The sequence below is a fragment of the Panthera pardus genome, unplaced genomic scaffold (assembly GCF_024362965.1).
Source record: "Panthera pardus isolate Hobbes unplaced genomic scaffold, ASM2436296v1 HiC_scaffold_11, whole genome shotgun sequence".
Taxonomy (NCBI): Eukaryota; Metazoa; Chordata; class Mammalia; order Carnivora; family Felidae; genus Panthera; species Panthera pardus.
In genome coordinates this window covers 29,335,044-29,354,186 of record NW_026526666.1, presented here as the reverse complement: position 1 = coordinate 29,354,186, position 19,143 = coordinate 29,335,044, and the positions used below count along the sequence as shown (strand labels likewise).

At 43.0% G+C, this 19,143-nt stretch overlaps 1 protein-coding gene across 3 annotated transcripts in view; it reads right to left on the bottom strand.

The window, feature by feature from the left end:
- The window catches only part of TGFBR3 (transforming growth factor beta receptor 3), a 207,702-nt gene that overhangs the window by 55,285 nt on the left and 133,274 nt on the right, over positions 1-19,143 (bottom strand). The window lies entirely within an intron of this gene.

Genomic DNA, 19,143 nt, shown 5'->3' with positions numbered 1-19,143 from the left:
ATCTTGCTGCTGCACTGCAATCAAATTTAGTCGCTGGTGAAAATATGCACATGTCATCTTAATTGGCTAGCATTTATAAAAGTAACTGATTTTATGAATGTCAGGGTGAAACCTCAAACTGTCAGCAACAAGGTTCACAAATTCCCAAGCCACACTGCTATAAATGTATTAAATTTCACATTAACTATTTCTCATTAACAAAGAGCAAAGGAGTTTCCGAAGGGGGTTACAAATAACCAGACTAAAAGCAGGCTGAGGGCAGGGGTTTTGCTTAGGGTTCTATTGCTTACAGCGATGTTTGCAACCTTAATGCACAAACAACATAGTACGTACCCCAACTATGTGCTAGGCACTGTTATTTTCTATTCAATTATACACAGGTACAGTAGTCCCCCCTTATCTTTGAGGCATATCTCCCAAGACCTCCAGTGGATGCCTGAAACCACAGACAGCAATGAACCCTGTGTACACCATGTTTTTTCCTATACATAACTACCTATTGTAAAGTTTAATTTATCAATTAGGCACAGTAAGAGATTAACAATAATAGCTAGTAATAAAATAGAGCAATTAAAACAATATGTTGTAAATAAATGTGGTCTCCCTTTCTCAAAACATTTTACTGTACTGTATTCACCCTTCTTCTTGCAATGTCAGATGATAAAATGCCTACGTGAGCAGATGAAGCGACATGAAGGACGTAGGCACAGTGACACAGTGTTAGGCTACTACGGACCTTCTGACAATTCATCAGAAGAGGAGCATCTGCGTCCAGACTGCGACTGATCAACAGTAACTAAAACCATGGAAAGCAAAACTTTCAGATCAGCAGGCACTACTGTGTATATTTAAATGCTAGCAAAGACGTTCTTCGCCAAATTGATTCCATGACCTACTAATGCTGTGGTCTCACTCTTGGCTGAAAAGCAGAAGCATCTAAGAGCTTCTAAATATTATGAGGTCCAGGCCACACCAAGACCAATGAGAACCTTTGGGATGGGACCCAGACCTCAGATCATTTTAAAGCTCCCTGAGTGATTTCAAAGGTCAGCCCTGGTTGAGAAGCCCTTCCTTAATTGGGACTGAGTGATCCGTAATTTTAAAAGCACTATTATGGGTCAGGGGCAGCATGGGCACCTTGCAGCTTCCTCTCTACCAGTGGTTCTTAACTGGGGTGATTTTGTCCCCCAGAGGACTTTCGGCAACATCTGGAAATATTTTTGATTGTCACAACTGGGAGGGAAGAGCTACTGGCATCTGGCAAAGAGGCCAGGGACACTGCTCAACATTCTACAGTGCACAGGGCAGCCCCCATGACAAAGATGACCCAAAATGTCGACAGTACTGCACCTGAGAGATCCTGGTCTGACTGAATGTTGCTAACATTCAAACGTCTACTGGATCCCCAGATTGAATCCTCAAGTTGACAGTCATCTCTATGCCAGAATTTGGGCCGTTAGGTACTTAATAAAGAATAAGAGAAGCTTCCTGGTTTAGGAAGCCCAAAACTAATCATTACTAAGCTGGACATAAACCATGGCCTCTACCAATAGTTACCACCTCATGCACACCTACTATGTATCAGGTACCACGAAGTGCTGTGAAGAATGCTAATGACATTTGCTAAATATGTCCTGATGCCAGTTACATATAAACAAAACCAGTGGGGACTGTCCAGTTTTAACCTTGTTTTGAACAATGCCCGCAGAAGAAAAAGTTCCTGAACCATTTACCTGCCAAACAATAACCATGCCCACATATGTATAAACCCTCTGAGACTTAGCTACTCACCAACACTGAACTTCAGTGTTTATCTGATTTTTATGACTGAGGCACTGTAGTAAAATCTTCTTTTCACTGAAAACCACTTGTGCTAAAAAGTCATTTTTATCAAGCCTGTCACCAAAAAACCCACAACAGTGCAAAGGCCTTTGTCCCTCTGCCAGCACAGTTCTGAATGTTTCGGCAAGTATCCCTGGATGTTCCGCTCCTTTTGTCCTCATTCATGTTACAGCCATAAAATAAAGCACTCGAGTTTTAAACACCATGTACCTAGAGTACATTTCTTCAGAGTAGAAGGTGGGGTATACAGCGTAAGAGAGAAATAAGGAGCAACTCCCAAATGCATCCGAAAGTAACAGAAAAGCAATACTAGGGCATGGCTGATTCTTCAAGAAGGGGCAACTCCTGGCTGATCCCTCCATGTACCACCAACCCTGCTCCAGTCTGTCTTCTCCGGGGGCCAGCAGCAAGGTTCATCCACTCACAGCTGAGGAATTTGGAAAAGGAGTTAACTGCCGCTCCTCAGGCACATTCCAATAAGAAGAAAGCCAAGCTGCCAGAGGCAGTGAAATGTCCCTGACTGCAGGTCAGTGGAAATTTTCTGCTGCGGCACGGGGTTAGTCAGCACTCCTCCTGATCACCAGTTCTCCTGGCTCTGACAGAGTTGCACGCCGACAAAAGTCGGCCCTAACCCCCACCGAGTTTTAGAAGGTGTTGTTATTTCCATCTGATCCTCAGGATGACCTATGAGCTAGGTTACTAGGATTTCCACAGTGGAGAGGAAGAAACCTCAGAGAAGCTAAATGGCACACACAAGGTCAGAGGATCGGCATGGGAGCAAGACCAAACAGGAGACTTCGGACTCCTGGTCATAGTGAGCCTCTGTGCTAACCTTGCCAGAAAGAAGACCTCATCAGCTCCCGAGGCAGATTTCTGTTCTATCTGTAAGATTTGCCTTCTACCCATGTGTCTGAGCTATGCCTTCCAGATGAAGAATTCCTTCCTCCTTCCTCCACGAGACAAGCCTTCAAGCATCTGAAGATGTCACTTGACTCCAATCCTGACTCTACTTCTTCAGAGCACTATTTCCAGCCCCCTCACCTCCTCCTCAGATACTGTGGTTATCAGTTCTTCACCAGCATAGTCTCTGAAATGTGGTGCTCAGGACAAGACTTGGGGTTTGGGGTGTGGTCTGACAAATGCACCGCAATGGTTAATTATGTGCCAACTTGCCTGGGCTATAGGGTGCCCAGTAATTTGGTCAAACATAATTCTGAGTATTTCTGTGAGGGTGTTTGTGGATGAGATTAACATTTAAATCAGTAGACTAAGTAAAACAGACTGCCCTTCCTAAGGTGTGTGGGCTTCATCCAATCAGTTGAAGGCCTGACCCCACCCCCGGAATAAGCTCTTCCAGGTTCTACAGCAGCCTGCTGGCCTTCAGATTCAAATTGGGGCATGGACTTTGCAGATTCTGGACTTGCCAGCCTCCATAATCACGGGAGCCAATTCCTTACAATAAATCTTTTTCTACATATATGTGGATACTGCATGCAGCCCAGAATCGCATTTGGTTTTCTATCAGCTGAACCCTGCTGTTATCTCATATTCATTAATTTATACTTCAAACATACACCTGCCAAATATTTCTTGAGCACCTGCCTCATCTGTGCCGGGCACTGTGTTGGAGGTGCTGGGGTAATCGCACAGAAAGGTGACAGATGAAACTCCCCGGCCTCGTGGAGCTTACAGTCTGTTAAGGAAGCCAGAGGAGCACAATAAATAAGCGAAATATGTAGTATCCCAAGAGGCGCTATGGAGCAAAATAAACTGAGAGAAGGGAAGGCTTAAATGTCATGGGGAAAGTCCCGCTGAGAAAGTCACAGCATAAAGCCCTGCGGAGGTCAGAAGGAAAAGCATCTGTGGTCGAAGCAGCAGCGCATGTAAAGGTCTGGCAAGCGGAAAGGAGAGAGGCGGGGCCGGTGTGGCTGGAGCACCGGGATGGAGCGGGAGGGACAGGTAGATGAAAAGGTCAGAGAGGTCACAGAGCTGAGAAGGTCCAATCTGACCTTGCAGACTGCCACTAAGGACTATGGTGTTTAGTCCAGGTGAGATGGGACACCACTGAGAGTTCACGAAAACATCTAAAAAATTTTTACCTCTGGCTGCTGTGGCCAGTCTAGATTGAAGAGCGGCAAGAGCAGGAGACCAATAGTAGGCTTCTGCAATAACCTCAGGGAGAAAGAGCAGCATCTCACGCCGGGGAGGTGGTGGTGGAGATGGTGGTACCTAAATCCCCACGGCTCATTTCACCGGGTTGAGGCTCTTTCCATCCTTCCCTTACAGCAGTAATTCTTTCATAGAAACACAAAGTCTTATATTTATTCCTTAGACCCATATTTCAAATCTGTGTCGGACACATAAAAATCCTTATTCTGGGGGCGCCTGGGTGGCTCAGTTGGTTAAGTGTCTGACTTGATTTCGGCTCAGGTCATGACCTCACAGTGGTGGGATCAGGTGATGCATCGGGCTCTGTGCTGAGCATGGAGCCTGCTTGGGGTCCTCGCTTTCCCTCTCTCTGTCCCTTCCCCGCTCATGCTTGCACTCTCTTTCTCTCTCAAAATAAATAAATAAACATTTAAGAAAATCCTTATTCTGTTAGCTGTCAATATCACTGAATTTCACATGCGTCCCTTCTATACATTCATCTAAATACTTGAGCAGTGGAATAAGACCAGGCTAAGGTCTGTGACTTACAGGTATACTCCCATGCTGACCCAAAGATGCTAAATAGCACATGCTGGGGTCCCAGGTTGTTCACTGACTACAAAGTAACCCCATAGAACTGTCCTCACCTGGTCTGTAAGGGCATCATGCTAGAACCTGTTAAGAACCCTGCTGAAATAAACACATGATCTATCACTGTCATCCCCTCTACCATCTGGCACTCTAGTCTCCTACCTGATCTTCATGGTATGGTATCTGTATTAGAGTCTGGATTGGGTTACAGTCTGTGGAAGAACACAGACATAAAGAGAATAGCAAAAAACAATATTTTTCTAATACAAGGAGGGGTTACAATCACAACTTCAAGGAAAATAACTAGGGGTGAATATGGAAATGTTTTAAAAAATGTTAAGAGCAAGGATTTTATATTTGGATAAAATGGCAGGTATTTTCTATTTACTCCACCTTATTGGTGGGTTCTTGCCATGCCACCACCCCATTTCTGGCCCTGTATCTCAAGACACCTGCATCTCAACCACTAGAGTAACCCCCTAACTTCCAATCTGGTCTCCTTCCATCACTCCTCCACCCTGTTGCTGGGAGATCTTTCTAAAGAGTAAACTCATGATGATGCAGGACAGTATCTAAGCATCTTAAATGGCATATGACCAGAAAGGGCCTCTGCCTGCCCCACTGGCTACCACTCCCCAGTGTACTCACCATATGGAATCGCTTGGTGGCAGAACACATCCTGCTACTTGAGGCTCCTAAGTCTTGTTACATCCAGGTCCCTCCCACCTGGACTGCTCTTTCCAGCCTTCCTCATCTGGTAACTCTCCTTGAACTTCCACAGAACCACCTTCTCTGTGAAGCCTCCCAGACTCCCCTTCTGTCTTCAGGGTGGAGCAGCGCACAGGTGCCTTGTCAGACCTCTAGTCGAGCCCCTCTCTCACATGAAATGTGACTCTTTATCAGCAAAACTGATAAAGAAAAACAGCTCAAGGGTCAATCAAGCACCTTGCTCATTCTAAATCTCCGGGGCTTGCGTGGCATGGAGCTTGGCACAAAGCAGGGACTCCATAATTGCTTGCTGAATGAGAATCGGTTCTGTTACTTACAGGAAAGGATATGCCATAGTTTCTTCATTCTTGTAACCCAAACTCCTTACTTCCCTCACTGCCTGTGGAAATGCTCTTTCAGCCAACACTTAAAGCCCATGATTTGCCTTTTCACCCAATACCTCCACCTAAAAACAAATTCTTACATCATTCCATGTCCTCCCTTGAATTCAGCGAACTTTCCTCCTGCTTGCTAATTAAAACCCAATCCTCTGACATTCCCTGACATGACAAACTTCTCCCTGTGGGAATGAACGGAGCATAGAGCTTTAAGAATCCCGATCCTTGGCAAGAAGGGGCAAACGTGAAGCACTTTACTGCCCAACAAACCCCAGGCTACTGAGATGCACACTGAGCCACCTCCTGAATGCTCTTCCCTACTTAAACCATGCACGACATTTGTATTGTAGATTCTGGTTATGCTACCAGATTTTTTTTTAAAGAGCCGAACATTACTCTATCTGCCAGTGCTGGGAGTTTTATTACAAGAACTTACGGCTAGGCAACGAGAGCCAAGTTTATTATTTTTTCTGGATCGGATTCAACAACCTTGTCCAAAAGAGCAAGAAAAAAGCAAAGAGGCAACCAGCCCTTTTTGTTTCCACACCTGCATTTAAACTTTAACTCTTAAAGTCCTAAGCAGATCCATGGAAGCCTCAAGATTTATCTCCCAAGTTCTAGTGAGGTGAACAAATCCTGGCCGATGGGTGCAGTCACCATTTTCCTGGAACTGAGGCTCTCTGTTTTAGCACTTAACTCAGCACATCAGCTGACTCAGAGGCCTGGTGGTTGCATCACAGTATCCCTGTGGGCCTCCCCCGAGTTAGTTTGGTCTTCAGTGAGGGGGGAGAGAGAAGGTAGTACCATACTATAAGGATTCAGTCATCCTATGCCCTTCCCCTCCCCTTCCTCTATCCCTTCCCCACTGCCCTCACCTTACGAAGAATGTTCCCTGATGAACAGTCCTGATAAGGAAGTCCCATCTAGGGGCACCTGGGTGGCTCAGTTGGTTAAGCATCTGACTTCGGCTAAGGTCATGACTCGTGGTTTGTGAGTTCAAGCCCCGCATTGGGCTCTGTGCTGACAGCTCAGAGCCTGGAGCCTGCTTTGGATTCTATGTCTCCCTCTCTTTCTGCTCCTCCCCTACTCATGCTCTGTCTCATAAAAATAAATAAACATTAAAAAAAAAAGAAGTCTCATCTGAAGTTTCTCCTCACCCAGTCACATGTTATCTTCTCATGGGGCCAATTAAAAATTACAATCCAACCACCCAGCAGCCCCCACTCTAGCAACCCTGATACACCCCCAAAACTGCTTTCCATGTTCTTGGAAAGTCACCTTCTAAACTACCATATAATTTACTTATTTATTATGCTTATTGTCCATCTCCTCCTACCAGAATGTAAGCTCCTTCAGAGGCTGGGATCTTTGTCTGCTTTGTTCATGGGTATACCTCAAGCACCTAAAATAGTGCTGTATTTAGAAAAGATATTCAAGAAGTATTTAGTGAATGAATGAATCTTGAGGTCCAATCAACTGGTAGTACCTGCCTAAAGTTCTGTGCTAAGAAGGACTCTGAGGTCACTCACATACAGAAGTAGTGGAGAAATGACAACGAGCACTTCAATCAGTCACGTGTCTGCCAATGGCTCAGAGCACCCTATACCTGCTCTATAGCTGTCCAATACAGTAGCCACACTCCATTGAACACTTGAAATATTGCTAAATAAACTGACCTGTGTTGTAACTGTAAAATACATACTAGATTTTGTACTGTGTCATATAGTACAAGATTAAAGAAACCTCAACAATTTTTTATTGATTATGTTAAATGCTATTATGTAGATATACTGTGTTAAATTACATATGCCATTACAAATAATTTCACTTATTTCCCTTACTTTTTAACAATATATTTTTATGTTTATTTATTTGAAAGGGAGAGACAGAGGGAGTAAGAGAGAGGGGGAGAGAATGAGCATGTGCGGGGGGAGGGGCAGAGAGAGAAAGATGGAGAGAGAGAGAATCCCAAGCGGGCTCCATGCTGTCAGTGTACAGCCAGACTTGGGGCTCGATCTCATGAACCTGAGATCATGACCTGAGCCAAAATCAAGAGTCAGACACTTAAGTGACTGAGCCATCCAGGTGCCTTTCCTTTCCCTTTTAAATGTACTAACAAAAGATTTTAAATTTCCTCTGTGGTTCACATTTTATTTCTATTGGACAGTATTACTCCAGAACCTCCTCCAATGATTGTAAGGAAACACTGATAATATCCATCTATCCATCTGCTTCTTGATCTGGTCTCAGAACATAAATTAATGTCAAGAAGCCATCTCAAATCCAATGCTTCACAAAGTGTGATCCTTAGACCAGTATAATCATCCTGGAGATTCCAGGATGGGTGGGAATGAGGGGTCCAGGAAACTGCATTATAAACCTTCCTCCCACCACCCCATGATTCCAATGCATAGTTAAGGATCATTGCTGTAGGCCATAGATACAAATATTATTTAAATTTCAAATAATCTTCGTGAAGCAAACAGGAACAGGATTGCAGCATGGTGATCAAGTATGAATCTTCTTCTCTGCAATGGTAGAAAAAAGAAAAAAAAAAAAAAAAACAGGACGAGAGAGTAAAGCCAAGTCATGGATAGAGTCATCTTCTTGCACATCTGAAAAGAAAGAAATGGGCCTTGTGAAATCAGAGGAGACACAGCTCCCCAAAGATGAAGAAAAGCCTGCTGACATCGCAGAGGAAAATCTGTTCCAGGAATCACATACACACGCCCTATAGCTCAGCTGTGGTCCATTTGGAGCTTGAGCTGTGGCTGGTGAGTGCCTGCTATTCAGGTTACAAAGCTCCGTGGGGCTCCTCTGCTCACACACCCAGCTTCACACATTTACATGACTTTGGCATTGATGAAAGTGCAGCGTGTGGACAATCAGGATCAGCTCCTCTCCCTCTTCTATCTTGCCCTATCCGTAACTTTTACCATTCCTATTCCTTTTCCCTGACTCCTGTGCAGACAAATCTCTTTTTGGAGTTGCCTGATTGGGAAAATAGAGCACAACAAGGAAAACAAAAAAAGCAAAGAAAAACACATCGACATTTCCAAAACACCTGTGGTGTCAAGTATTTGCTAGTTCCTTCCATTCTAGAGGGAAAAAAGATGCAAAGTAGAATAGGCATTTCTCTTGAATTTAGGTTTTTATATAAATAGTATTGATGGCAGATGGGTCCTAGAATTCATCTAACAGTGCCCACACAGAAAGGCATTGAGATGATGTTTTGGTGTATTTTGTGCACAAAGTCCATCCAGTAAAAACAAACTAACATAAAGTACTGGAACAGTACTGAAATATTTACCTCCCAAATGAGGACTAAACCCTACATTCTGAAAGAGGAAAATCACACGTTTTTCCTACCCAATTCCTGGGAGGGCTGTGCTTGCCTATTTCCTCCAAAGCCACGTGATGTGAAATATGATCTGAAACATGTTTTCTATTAACCATATATCATGACTCAATGCTTTTTTTTTTAAGTTTGTTTCAAAGAAATAATAACTTCCATGCCCATGAACCTACAGTCTTAATTTGTAATGCTACATATTCATGAGCCATGTGATTATGGCATCTGCCAATCGTGCATTCAAGAAACACAAATCCATGCAACCATTTAAAAATCTTGGGTGATTTTAATTTTGTATCTAAAACCAGATTACCTTCTTCCTTTAAAATGACTTAAAACTAATATTCAACGCTTTTTCTCAAAACATTCATGATGGTCACCCTCTGCTTTTAATTTTTATTTTTGCTGAAATGGAATATAGAGAACTAAAGGATTGAAACAGCCCTCTGTTCTTAACACCCAACATGTTTACACATGCCAAGAACAAAGCTCTGAGATGCAGCCCTCTCACTATAAACATGCACAAACTTGAATGTAAGCCACTACAAAAGCAATCCTCTAATCTCCCGTGGAAATGTTACAGAAACGATGGTATATGTGAATATACAAAGGGAAGCAAAATATGTCACTGCATCTGAAAGACAGACTCAGTCCACACAGGTTACCAAATTAATGAAGCATGAGCTGCTTTACAATGTAGAGTTTTCCAAAGTAGAGTCCCAGGTCACAGAGGGACCCTTGATGGTCTTACAAAATGAGCTCTCCAGATTCCTAAACTTACCTTTCTCATCTGCCAGTGTTAGCAGGATTTTAGGATGAGCATGATTCAAAATTCAAAGCGTACTTGCCATCTAAAGGGTATTTTTCCAGTCTCTTATGCTTTGGCTCTCTCCCACTCTAAATTTCATATATTAAAAAAATAAATAAATAAAATAAAAAAAAAAAATAGAAAGGACTCAAAAAGTCAAAAAAAAAAAAAAAAAAGAAAGAAAAAAAAAATAAAGGGTATTTTTCCAGGAAAAAATAAAATGTTGACATCATTATCATCACTTGCCATGATCCTCTATTTGTTTTTGCCCTCCAAACATGCTTCTGGGAATCCCTAGCTAGGGAAGACTCTTTTATTTTTCTTTTAAGTTATGTCCAATCTGCCAACCCAGGTTCAAGAGCACAAACTGAACTTTGTAAGTGCTTGGCTCCTAACAGGTTCCTAGAATTCTCTTTATAGAGTTCCTCTTCATCAAAATGGATAATCTAAGTTCTATTTTACAGACAAGGAAATTAACGCTCAGAGAAGCTACAGGATCAGCCCGAGGCACACAGCTGGTAGAAAGCAGGCTGACAACGGAACCAGAGGCTTTCTTTCCCACTAGAGAGCTGTTTCTACTCCACTACCATGGAGTGGTCAACTACTGAACTCAAGAAATCAGTAGATCTGGGTAGACAGAGCCCCACCTTAGCCTCCTATCAACAGAACACTGGGAGAGAAGAGTCATGAAGGTTCTTACTGATCACTTACTAAGTGAACGTTTCATAGATTCTGAATCTTCATATGGGACAACTGAAGATACTAGTGCTCTGAGAGGTTACATAAAGCCCCAGATTGCATAGCTTTAGCAAGAGACAAGTGCAGAATTAAAATGTCTATTAGACTCCAAGAACTATGCAATACAAATCCAGGCTTTTAAGAGAGTGAAAAGGGAAAGCAGTAAGACAAAGCAGGGGACTATGCCCTTTTCTGATGTTTGCATAGAGATTCCCCCGTTCCGTTTGGTTATTTCCTTCTCTTTCTCCCCCTTCCTCAGCAGTCTAAGGAGTTCAGCTGGAAAAAGTAGGGGAGAGAGAATGGAAATGGAAGGGGCAGACAGAAATAGTGATGACTGTTATGGGAACAAAGTAATTACTTGTTGGGAAGAAGAAAGATTGGGTATAGTAAACAATAAAAGCTGCCAAGGATCTGAAATCGTTTGAAGAGAAACTATGGTAGACCTAGGTTGGCAAGAATTATCAGGGTGTATAAATTTAAGATATAAATGCTCCCTGTGATGGTCAGTTTTATATGTCAACTTGGCTTGGCTATTATTATTCCTATTATATCCTATTATTCAATCAAACTCTAATCTAGATGTTGCTGTGAAGGTATTTTGTAGGTGTGATTCACAGCCATAATCAGATAAATAAATAAGGGCAATTATTTTAGATAATCTGGGTGGGCCTGATTCAATCAGTTGAAGGATTTAAGAGCAGGGCTGAGGCTTCCCTGAGAAGAAATCCCACCTGTGGACAGCAGCTTCCACTCAGGCTGGAGAGTTTCAGCCCTCCTTCCTGATCACCAATCTGCAGATTTCTGCCATGCCTTGTCTGTCTCCACACGGCATAAACCAATTCCTTGCAAGAAATCTCTTTATATATATCCCCTACTGGTTCTCTTTCTTTGGATAACCACTGACTATTACAGCTTCTGTGAATGGCTGATGAAGGCTTCAAGAGAAATGGAGCTGCATATTCTGGCCTAGCAACCCCAGACCTAAGAACAGTTTAGGAAAAAAAGGTTCTAAAGGATATTTCCTTCAGGGGTGCATGATGGAGGTAGGGCCTTCAGCCCCAAGAATGGCTGGAGCCCTCTTGACCTTCCTAACATTAGCTCTCAACCAAAGGCAGGCCATGTTTCTACACTTACCTCCATTTTCCAGGCCACCCCGGATGAAGAAATAAATGATCCTAGAGGGTGAAAGACAGAGGGCTATGCAGGGTATTCTGGTAAAGCCGATTCAGAGACAAGCTAACCAGAGGAGCCCGGGGGACAATGTTGTTGGAAAAAGGATCAAGAAGCAATTTTAACACCCACACCCAACTGAAATACTGGCATTACCTAGATACCAGTACTGTAGCAAGCCATTCACAACACACTCTGCTGAAATGAAACCAGAGAGGCAATTTCACGCCAGCTCCTCACTGGATCTGGTGAGCGATACCCTGATTTGGCTCTTCAGGTTCAATTCTGAAGCCCTTGTCGCTGGGACAGTCATTAGTGGTTCCAGGCTGGAGACCAGGGTTACAGAGGACATCAAAGTCACACCCTTGAATCAAGTGGTGTGACTGTCCCCAGTGAGGTCTCCATTTACCTTTCTGAAAAGCAAGGGCACTTAGATTATGTACGTCCTTCAGGAGGCCATCCAGCTACCTTCTTTGCACTATCTGTGACTGAGAGATGATGGCAGGGGCTCTAAGCAAAGGGGAAAACAACTGGAGAAAAAAACAGCTCAAAACACCAGGGGGTAGAGGGGAGGTTAATCGCTTTTGGAATGCTATTTTTAAGGTGGCAGCCTCAGTGACTAACCTCCAGTCAGCGGGAGGGCAATGGCTGACACTGGTTCAAAAGCTTCACAGGGTATCTAGGAAAACTATTGTTATATGTAGTTGGTTGTGATCAGGGCAATGTCCTGCATCTAGATCTCAGGGGAAATCGTTCAACCTAAATACCTTCCCTCTGCAAAAGGAAAGCCCTGGGCCAGACGACAGTGGACAATTAAATTTCAATATCCCTGGCTACACCAATTTGCTCCCATTCAAACCCAGGATCAAAGTCCAAGATAGGAGATAAAAGAGAGAAAGTAGGGAAAAAGCTAACCCAAACTACTAATCCCTATCATTAAAAAATACTTATTATTATTGCTAACATTTATCAAGCACTTACTATGTGCCTGGCACTATTCTAAGCACTATACATGGGTTATAGATGCCATTTATTTACTAGTTGTGTGATCAGGCACAAATTAACTTAATCTCCCTTTGTGGAAACGATTTCCTCATGTTAAAATGAGGATAATAATTGTACCTACTTTACAGGCTTGTTATGAAGGTTAAATAAGGTAATATATGTGAAGTACTTGGAAGAGTGCCTAGCACATGGCTCATGCACTAAGTATTTGTCAAATGTACACATACATGTATACATAGCCTCACAATGGGCCACAAGGGTTGCCTGACAGATCATAAGGTTGACAGGCCATAATTCATTCCTCACTATGCCTGGACTGTAGCCTTCTTGTCTGAACTTCCAGAAAAGGATATATGAACCCTGTTTTCAAGGGCTGGAGCAGTGCTGGCTCCAAACAGTAGCTCTGAACATCACCCAGCAGCCTGTATCAGCCAGAAACTATAGAATCTCCAGAACAGACTATGTCATAAACACAGAAGGGCTAGAGATCAAATGAGCTTTTGTGGGCTTTTGGCAGAGGTGGCAGATGGCTAAGCCCCTGACTTTCAGGTATACCCTGGGTCCCAGGATCACAGTTGTGTCATTTGCCACCGAAACAGGACAAGGCAGAAGGAGAGTAAGGAGGACTCCCTGGCCTGGTGGCATTAAGAGGCCATCTGAGGATAGGGTATTAGCACCAAAGGCAAAAACCAAGGGCAAAAACTGTTCTCGGGATATAAATTCTACCTTGAACAAAGAAACAAGAAAGGCTAAAGGGAACCCTTCCTCCTCTGCAGAAATCAGCTTCCAAGGTAGGGGTTTGGATGATGGAGGTTTAGAGTGTCGGCGCTGGGCTGCCTCAAATAAGTCCAATGACTCCATTCCCAGGAAGGAGTCAGGCCATCATGCAGTCCCCATTAGAGATGGGGACTGCAGGCCACCTGTGGGGAATGCTTACCAAGGGCCTCACTGTCTGGAGTGAGAGGACCATGGCACAGCCACAAGCTGACCTCACCAGAATCTCCCAGGAGATAAGTTTCTCCCCCTCCTACTACACGAAAAAATATTCTGCAACCTCCCTTAACAAAACACTCACTTTTTCTACCAAACAGCCCCTTGCAAGCTGCCTACCACATTAACCAAGGGCACCAGACATATGATGTTTGATACAATTGCCCAAAGCTTGGGAAGGGCAGATCCATCAGGTTGCCAGAGTAGCCTTAGACAGCAAAGCCTTAAAGGAAGGAATGGGACTCTACACGAAGAAACTTGCCTTCTCTCCTTGGTAAAATAGAGTTTATTTAACCTTGATTTGTTGAATGAAAGCAAAGCCTTCACAGAGCTGGAGCCCAGGCCTGCACACAGACATGACACAGAAAGTCCAGTGGAGCCAGGAAAAGTCTACGCTTGCGTGAACCCTCCAGGACAGGATGTCTCGAGCAGGAAGAATACACCCAGGCAAACCTCACAAGGCCAAGGGGCCACTCACTAGCAACATTCACAAGCCTTAACCCAGCAAGTTAAGATAATCCTAGGAAGTCTTCCAAAAAACTCTTTCTGGACCAGGATTACCAACTGAAACTGGACTCATTCCAATGCTCTAATTGCCACAGTGACATTTAGGAAGAGCTCTCTTGACCACAAATGGGCCAGAAACTCATTCCTAGGAAATATGGTAGTTGACTGACCCTAGTTCATGAGAGGATCAAGCCCCTTACAATTAGGGTTCTTATGGACAAGCCACAAAACCAGCAGATAAGCAGCCTCTGGAACAAAAATGCATGGTACACAACCACTCGGAATATCCCAAAGGGCGCAGTGAGTCATTCCACAAGAGACATTTTTTTAAAAAGAAGAAGAACCAGTCTTGAAATGTTTAGTTATTTAATCTGTCTTTGAGAGAGAATTTGTTTAGGGGAAAGCCTAACTGGAAAATCCAAAATGGTATATCTAGAGCCCTAGTCTATACACTCCTAGTACACAGGAGTGACATTCCTGGTTGAGCAAAAACCTGTTCTTGTGTCCGCAACCCTGACCCATGCTGCTCCTCCGTCAGCCTCACAGAGGGAGCTGCCTTCATTGCATTTGGAAGAAGAGAATTCTTGTTTTCTCCAATTTTCAGGATCCAACAATGGTACTTCCTTTTTTTTTTTTTTTTTAATGTTTCTTTTTGAGAGAGAGACAGAGAGACAGAGAGACAGAGCAGGGGATGGGCAGAGAGAGGGAGAATCCAAAGCAGGCTCTAGGATCAACTGTGATCACAGAGCCCGACGTGGGGCTAGAACTCAAGAACTGTGAGATCATGACCTGAGCCAAAGTCAGAAGCTTAACCAAGCCACCCAGGTGCTCCTCCAACAATGGTACATTTTACACTGAAATGCAACTCCTGGGGTGTCTGGGTGGCTCAATCTATCAGGCGTTCAACTTTGGCTCAAGTCAGATCTCGTGGTTCATGGGTTCAAGCCCCACATCGGGCTCTGAGCTGACAGCTCAGAGCCGGGAGCCTGCTTCAGATTCTGTGTCTCCCTCTCTCTCTGCCCTCCCCTGCACATGCTCTCCCTCTCTCAAAAATAAATAAAAACATTTTTAAAATTTTGAAATGCAATTCCCAATCTCTTAACCATCTCTCCTATGTAATGGGTAGCTCCTGGAAGGCAGGCAGTCCATTCCATTTCTCTCTGGAACCCTCCATACCTAGCACAGTCCCCAGCATCCTGTAGGCACTCAAAACTGGTTGTTGGATGAATGAACAAGCGGATACAGAAACCGTCATAGCAGGTATGCTAATCTAATGTTTTTCTAAGCGTGGGGAGAAGTGCCAAGCAAGGGAAAGGAGGAATTTAGAAAAGAAAAAAATCATTTCCAGATTTTTAAATGCAACATCGTGGAGAATACAGGGATTTTCTTTCTTTCTTTTTTTTTTTTTTTTAAGTTCCCTCCTTCACAACCAAACTTGAATGCCTGAGTTATTCAAAGGGCATTTTTGGATACTACAACTCTCAGTTACACATCACTTGGAGTTAAGAAAAGGAAGGCCTGGACATGCGCTGTGGTTTAGGCTGTGCACGTCCCTTCCTAGAGTGGAGCTAAGCACACATCTGGGGCTATTTAACAACTGATTGGAAATTTTGCCTTCTGATTTCCAGTTAAATACTGGGCACAGGAAAACAAATAGCACTTGTTTTTCACTGAGCCTTGTCAGTCATCCAAACTGCAGTGCGGACCAGAGAACTGCCTGTGGTTTGGTGGCAGAGGCCCAAAAACTTAGACCTTTCCACCCCCCCCCCCCCCCCAAGTGCAAGTAAAAGGAATAAACCAGATTTTGGCAACACCCGCCTCTTCACCTACCCCTCCCTTCTTCTCAGACACACAAAACTAGATTTTAAATATTAAGCCTGTAACTGGTATTAATTTACATTTTTCATTAGGATTAAATTTTGATTTGTTTTTATTCCAAAGCCAATAGCATTGCGTTTGGTTTCTCTCATTTTTTTTTTTTTTTCCAACTGCCCTGCCCTGATATTTACTTGGATTTGCTGAAGAGGCAATGTTCAGATTACCATTTTCTGTTTCCAATTAAATTGGGATATAATATCTAACATTCATATTATCAATGAATCAGAGAGTTTAAAAGCTGAGAGGAATTTCAGAGACTGGCTAGTACCACCTCCTTACTTTAGAGATGAGGAAACTGAGGCCCAAGTAAGTGATTTTGCCCAATAATACAGAACTAGTTAGTGACAGAGCCACTTAGTGCTCAGGCCTCCTGGTACCCAGGCCAGGCTGTTAACCAGAAAGAAAAACCTGAATTACCTCTGAGTACAGCTGTCAGATAAAATACACAATAGCAAATTAAATTTGAGTTTTGGTTAAACAATGAATAATTTTTTAGTATGAATATGTCCCAAGTATCATATGGGCATACTGAAAAAAAAGTATTTGTTGTTTATTTGAAATTCAAACTTAATGGGCATCCTGTATCTCTCTTAACTCTGGAAACCTTATCTTAGAAACCAATATCCCCTCCCACTCCACACCTCCACTCAAACATATACATGTATACACACATTTCTTTCTTTTTTTAACGTCAATGGATGGAAAATACAAGTTGCAGCACAGTAATCCCAAGAACAAGTGAGATTGGAAGAAGTCGCTGCTTATTTCTCGAGGTTTCCTTACCTTAGATACCTTTCTTCCTTATAAGCATGCAAAGCAACTAAGCCTGACATTAAAAGGCTGCGTAAGGCCCCTGGATTAGACATTTTATGTGTCATCTTGAGATTTTCTGCTTGTCCCAAGGCTCTGAGTCTGTAGACCTTGCAGGAGAGCGCACTCAGGTTTAGAATAGAATAAAACAAGATTAGGGGCTCCTGGGTGGCTCAGGTGGTTAAGTGTTTGACTCTTGACTTCGGATCAGGTCATGATCTTACGGTTTGTGAGATCAAGCCCCACGTCAGGCTCTGCACTGACAGCACCGAGCCTGCTTGGGATTCTCTCTCTTCCCCTCCCCACTACAAGAGGGACAGAGACAGAGGGAGACAGGGAGAATCCCAAGAAGCCTCCATGCACAATGCGGCGCTTGAACTCACAAACTGTGAGATCACGACCTGAGCCAAAGTCAGACATTCAACTGACTGAGCCACCCAGGCACCCTGATCTCCATCAGTTGATGGATATTTGGGCTGTTTCTACTACTTTTTGGTTGTTAAGAATAATGCTGCTGAGAACATTTGTGGGTGATTTTTTTTTCTGTACACCTAGGTTTTGCCCAATTGTCTTCCAAAGTAGCATTTTACTTTACTCCTGGCGATTTATGAGGGTTCCAATTTCCCTAAATCCTCAATAACACTTGTCATTATCTGCCTTTTTTATTAGACCCATCCTAGTGGGTGTGAAGTGGCATCTCATTGTGGTTTTAAATTTGCATTTTCCTAATGACTAATGATATTGAACATCTTTTCACGTGCTTATTAGCCATTTGTGTTTTTTCTTTGTGAAAAATGTCTATTCAAATTGCATCATGTTTCTTAACAAAAACTAGTATTGTTATGATTTTTTTTTTTTAAGCAAACTCAGGTTGGAAGTTCAGATATTTATTGCCCCACTGAACTATGCTTCTTCTTCAAGGTGGAAATAATTGCAAAAATAAAAATCCTTCTAAGAGATTTTTCTTTGTAGTTTCAACATGACAGACTGAGAGGTTTAGGATTATTCTTATTTCTAATTGCACTGAGGGACAGCTCTAACCTACTCAATATTCTCTGGGCCATCCAGACACCTTACAGAAGAAAATCTATACAGCTGTGACAACTCCATCATGCATGTGTGTGTGCACGTGCATATACACGTGTGTGAGACTCGTACTCAAAGACTCACTGCTTGACAATGACACAATCACCCTTCATTCCGTTTCCTACATAACCAGAACAACCAGATAAAGGAACTACATTCACAGAGGAAACTCAATCCCATTTTCTCCCTGCCTGACACGCTCCTTCTTGCCTGCACTGTGAAATCATAAGGAGGGCTGGAATGATTTGACAGAAAAAAAGCCAGACACCTTCATCAGACAGTATTAAAGTATAATATTTTTAGTCATTCTCATGGTGGCTGAGACATTCAGAGCAACACAAGTTCCTACTAACTAATTATGAAATGTTTCCCTTTTAAATTTGGGCATCTATAATAAATGCAGACATGTCAAGTTAAATTAAAACGTCATCTTGAACAGATGCGTAGATATCATTGCTTCATCTCTTCTCACCACCCTGCTTAAAAAAAATAAATAAAAACTAAGACAAAAATCAAAAAACAGAACTGTGTAGTGCTGTAACTTTACCTGGAAAGTAAAGATAGCTTTAAGACAGTAATGCAGGCACTACAGTAATACACATCTTAGACAAAGAATCAAGAGACGGCCTCTCTCCTCCACAACTCGGAGCTCTTTGGGTAACCTGGGAGGAGACAGTGATGGAAACGGCTAAGTACCAGTGTCTGAAAGTCCCACAGGCCTTCTCATGTGTTTGTAAAATAATGTAACGGTCTTGTTTCTAAATTTGAACTCTTAGCTATTATACATGGATCAACAGACCTCATCCTTGGTGTGTCTGTCATCCAGCAGCAGACCCCTCTACTGCAACGGCTGTCCAGTGGATGCACAGACCCTGAAATTCCTTTCCAGCAACACAGAGTAAGGGAAGAGCTTGCCTCTACCCTCTTCACCTCACACACTGTCAGGGAGAGCTACCTGGCTTGTGAGAGAGCTTGTATACCTCCTCCACGGACCTGAGAAAATGAATGAGCAACACATGTTCTACTAGCTTTTCCAGGCCTTGAAGACATGTACAGATGGGAGAAAACCATTTTACCTAAAGAAAGCCTGCTGGATAATAAAGTAGAGTTCA